Below are 5,255 nucleotides of genomic sequence, written 5' to 3' on the forward strand. Positions count from 1 at the left end.
AGAGGAGTGATAGGTTACTACGAAGGGTCATTGGGGAAGATGAGAACAAAGGACTTGGAGGGTTTACAGACCCTGGTTGGGCGGGGCAGTGGAGAGGAGAATAAGGAACAACCCCAGTGCTGCTAATGTAGCAAGGGAGGACAAGGTGGCAGGGGGAGCAGGTCAGCTTGGGTGAGGGTGGGCCCTGATTGCTGCCTAAGGGCCTGGGACAGAAATTTCACACCCACTCTTATAGAGGGTTTATTTATTTACTCACTTATTTCTTTTAATTTAGAAGCACCAGGAGCCAGTAAAACTTGAGAAAGTCCATGGAGCATAGACAAAGGGAAATGGCAAAGGATATGAGACACTGAGTGGGGGAGTCAAGTCTTTGCTCCTTTATCTTCCATTTTGTTCTCTCTCAAAGGCTGTGTGGCCTGTGTGTCACACAGAGTCAGTGTTCTGGGAAGGGTTGTCCCCACTCAGAATCTTTTTCTCCAGTATTTAGAGGTATAGCTATGTGTCACCAGGAAGTATCAGGGAAAGTATAACAAAAGGATAGTATATTAGTTACTTTTCTGATGCTGTGATAAAACTCCATGATCAAAAGCAACTTACACAACAGTTTATTTTAGCTTACAGTTCTGGGAGAGTCTGTAAGAGTACAGGAGGCATGGCAGCAGGTACCAGGGTTGGTGGCCGGAGCAGGAAGTTGAGGAATGACATCTTTAACAGCAAACACAAAGCAGAGAATGAACTGGAAGTGAGGTGAAGCTTAAAATCCCAAAGCTGTCCTCCAGTGATGTAGTTCCTTCGTACAGTTGCACCTCTCATATCCCCACCCCACAACAATCCCACCAACAGTGTTAGAATGCCTGAGCCTGTGAAAGAAATTTCTTCTTAAAACCACCTCAGAAAGGGTTCTAGTTTACTTTCCATCACTGTGATAATGACCAAGACCCAAAGCTACTTGGAGAGGAAAGAGTTAATGTGGCTTACACTTCCACATTACAGCCCATCACTGAAGGAGTTCAGGACAGGAACTCAAATAGGGCAGGAACCTGGAGGCAGGAGCTGATACAGACGCTATGGAGGGGTGCTGCTTACTGGCTTGCTCCCCATGGCTTGCTTAGCTTTTCTTTCTTTCTTTCTTTCTTTCTTTCTTTCTTTCTTTCTTTCTTTCTCTCTCTCTCTTTCTCTCTCTCTTTCCTTCCTTCCTTCCTTCCTTCCTTCCTTCCTTCCTTCCTTCCTTCCTTCCTTCCTTCCTTCCTTCCTTCCTTCCTTCTCTCTCTCTTTCTTTTTCTTTCTTTTTTTTAAAAGATTTATTTAATTCTGTCTGCATGTACACCTGCAAGCCAGAAGGGGGCGCCAGATGTCATTACAGATGGTTGTGAGCCACTATGTGGTTGCTGGTATTGAAGGCAGGACCTCTGGAAGAGCAGTCAGTGTTCTTAACCGCTGAGCCATCTCTCCAGCCCCCTAGCCTGCTTTCTTATAGAACCCAGGACCACCAGACCAGAGATAGTACCACCCTGCCAATCACTTATTAAGAAAATGCCTTACAGCCAGATCTTATGGAGGACTTTTCTCAATTGAGGTTCCTTCTTGTCAGCTAACTCTAGCTTGTGTCCTATTGACATAAAAGTAGCCATCACAGCTGGGGATGTCACTCAGTAATAGAGCGCTTGTCTAGCCCTTTCCCCAGTACCACCTATACACAAAGAGTAACTAAGACAATTGGACAGTTGCACTGTATGATGCTACTATCAAGTGCTTACAGTACCAGATACCGTATTCTATACAATAGCACATTCTTAAAGCAGCAATGGTTACAGTGAAAAATTCCAAAGCTCACAGTGTGAGTGACCTGCCTTAGGCATTGTAGTAGATGAATTCCTAATGGCCAGAATGTATGCAGAGATCAATAGTGAATTCAAGGAAATATATAATATCTTAGTCACATCCACAGGCAGTTAGGGAATAAGTAAGTGCATGGGCTGAGGGCATGCATTCCTCTTTGTAGACAGTATTTGGTGGGGCTATGATTCCTCTTTTCCTTGTCTTAGTTCTCTGCTTCTCCAGGGAGCAGATACCTCAGGCTGGGACTGACCAATGCATCAGTTACTTTGCTTATTGCCTTGGAAAACACCTGACAAGCACAACTTAAGAAGGGAAAGTGTATCTGTGCCCTTGGTCAGAGGAAATACAGTTCACAGTGCCAGGGAAGGCATGCTGCCCAGAGTGTGAGGTGGCTGGTCTCATTGTGTTCACAGTCAAGAAGCAGAGAGAAAGAGAGGAATTCTGGACTCAATTTTTCTCCCTTTTCCTTTTTATTAAGTCTAGAATGTCAATCTAGGGGTTGATGTTGCCCACAATTAGGGAGGGCCTTCTTGCCTCAGTTAAGCCTTTCTGGAAACTCCCTCATTAGGTGTGCCAGAGGTGTGTCTCCTAGGTGATTCCAAATCTAGCCAAGCTGATGGTGAAGATAAACTTTTCCCAGGAATTTGAGAAGGAGCATTTCAATCATGTTCATCTGCCTGGAGGTTGGAGTGGCTGCCTGGCCTGCCTGTGGTGGGAGAGAGAATAGGAACTCTGAGTGGGGATCTGAGTGACCTCATTTTACCTTTGTGCACACAGCATTCTGACAACTAAAGGCAGCAGCCTCTATCTTCTGCATTTGAAGTCATAATAGTCACTTTAACCTGCAGAGCTATTCAGACGTTATAAAACCCTCCCTGTGAGAATGGAGGATATGGTATTGACTTCTTTTAGGCATTTGTTGTAGATGAATTTCTAAACAGTCTTATTAAATAAGAAACACAGAGCCAAATATGGGGGTGAAAGCCATAGAGATCAGAGTGATAGTGATAGCCTCCAAACTAACCTTAGTTCACCACACCGCCGCTGCCGTAGCTTCCCAAGAGAGCCTCTTCCTGTCTAACCTGCGCCTTTATTGCCTTGCTGTTCTGCTTTTTCATTGGCTCTTAACCCAGCCACCTCACTTCCTCATCACTGCCTGTCTGTACAGACCTCCAGGTACTGTGTTTAAAGGCTCATGTCACCACACTTGACTGTGTCCTTGACCACACAGGGACTCTGCCTGCCATGCGATCAGATTAAGGGCATGTGCTACCACGGCCTGACTTCTGTTTATGGCTGGCTATGTCCTCTGATCTCTAGGCAAACTTTATTTATTAACATACAAATAAAATATCACATTTCAGCACAAATAAAATATCGCCACAATTTATTATGGGCCAGCCTCTAAGCCAAATAGTGACAATGTAATAACTTACTTTAATCCCACAAGCACTGCTTCCTACCTTACCACCAATTAGTTTAGGCTTTGTAGTCTTATCTGAGACCAAGTCCCAGCCCCATTAATTGTTTCCTGTGTGAATTTGGACTAGTTGGTTAACCTAGATCCTTGATGTGTCTGATAGCTACCCAATCAGTTTTCTATGGCTAATAACATAATGCCACAATAGATGTAAATGCTAAAGGAGGTTTGTTTTGGTTCATTGTTCTGGTGCAACCATGAGGGACTGAATCTGTTGAGGGCCTTACTACCAGTTGAGGGCATCAAATTCTGAGAGACAAGGAGTGTAGGAGGCATAACCAGAGCCGCTCAGGAGCTGATCCGTCACTGGTGTAAATGGACTAATTCATCTAAGAGGGCATGGTACAATAATCCCCTCGTATAGGTCCTATCTGGGAGAGCAGCATGGAGACTTGCGGAAGACACATGTCACATCTCTCCTTAACACTCTTCTTGGTATTTGTAGAGTTCTCTGTTTCCTTCCTGTGTGGTGATCTAACGATCAGAAATCCACCATGTCTAGTCTCAAGATCCACGACAGAGAGATCTTTGAACCTTGTGGGAATCCCTCTATTGAGGTGGATCTCCGCACCTCAAAAGATCTGTTTCAAGGTGCTATACCCACAAGTGCCTCCACTGGCATCTATGAGGCCCTGAGACCTCCAGGAAATGATAAGCTGCACTACCTGGGGAAGGGTGTCTCAAAGGCTATTGAACACATCAGTTGCACTCACTCTGGTTAGCAAGAAAATGAAGGCTGTGTAAACTGATGATTGAGATGGATGGGACTGAAAAGAAATCTAAATTTAGTGCAAATGCCATCCTGGGTGGTGGTGGTGGGGTCCCTGGCTGTCTGCAAAGCTGGTGCTATGGAAAAGGAGGTGTCTGTACTGTCATAACACCATCTTAGCTGGAAACCCTAAAGTTGTCCTGCCATCCTTGACTTTCAGTATGTGTTCATTGGTGGTTCATTGGCTGGCAACAAACGGGCCATGCAAGGTTTCATGATCCTCCCCAGAGGTGTGTCCAGTTTCCAGGAAGCCATACACATTGGAGCAGACATTTACCATAACCTGAAGAACATCATCAAGGAGAAATATGGGAATGATACCACCAATGTAGGTGATGAAGGCAGTTTTGCACCAGACATCCTGAAGTGCTGGAGATGCTGAACAATGCACCTGGGAAGGCTAGCAACACTGATCAGGTTGTCATTGGCATGCCTCTGACTTCTTCAGGACTTCAAGTCTCCTGATGACACCAGCAGGTACATCATACCTGACCAGCTGGCTGAACTGCAGAAGCCTTTCATCTGGAATTATTCAGTGCTGGTCTATCATGGAACCATTTGATGGGCATGCCTGGTAAGTTTGTTAGAAGTTCACAGGTAATGCAGGTATACAGGTGATTGCCGAGGCTGTGGATGAGAAGTCCTACAACTGCCTCCTGCTCAGGGTAAACCAGATTGGCTCTGTTATTGAGTCTCTATGGCCAAGTGAGCTGGACTAGTACAACAGTTGGGTATCATGGTGTCCCATTGCTTTGGGGAGACTGAGGATATTTTCATAGCTGACCAAGTGGTTGGGCTCTGTGCTAGACAGATCAAGACTGGTGCACCTTGCTGATCTGAGTCTGGACAAACACAATCAGATCTTCAGAACCGAGGAGCTAGGCAGTGAGGCCAAGTTTGTCAGCGATTCTTCAGGCCCCCTCCAAGCAAACTAAGCAAATCATGAGCTGGCAATACCTGGAACCCTCAGTCAACACTAACTGCTTAGAATTTATCCCTGACGTCAATGAGGGCACTAGAGGCTGGCCCAGTGCTTGCCTAGCCTCTGTAATCCCAAGAGCTCCCTCCCCCTCCATGCTATTGCTTCCTTAGAAGTTTGAAGCCATGACTGACTTCTGTTGGAAACTCCAGCTCTGGAATCATGTGGTTGGTTTAAATCATTGTTTT

General features: G+C 45.5%; 1 pseudogene; it reads left to right on the forward strand.

Moving 5' to 3' along the window:
• The first annotated feature begins 3,813 nt into the window (after window positions 1-3,813).
• Window positions 3,814-5,023, forward strand: LOC118570859 (annotated as a pseudogene).
• The last annotated feature ends 232 nt before the right edge of the window (window positions 5,024-5,255 follow it).

Source organism: Onychomys torridus, chromosome 1, assembly GCF_903995425.1.
Source record: "Onychomys torridus chromosome 1, mOncTor1.1, whole genome shotgun sequence".
Taxonomy (NCBI): Eukaryota; Metazoa; Chordata; class Mammalia; order Rodentia; family Cricetidae; genus Onychomys; species Onychomys torridus.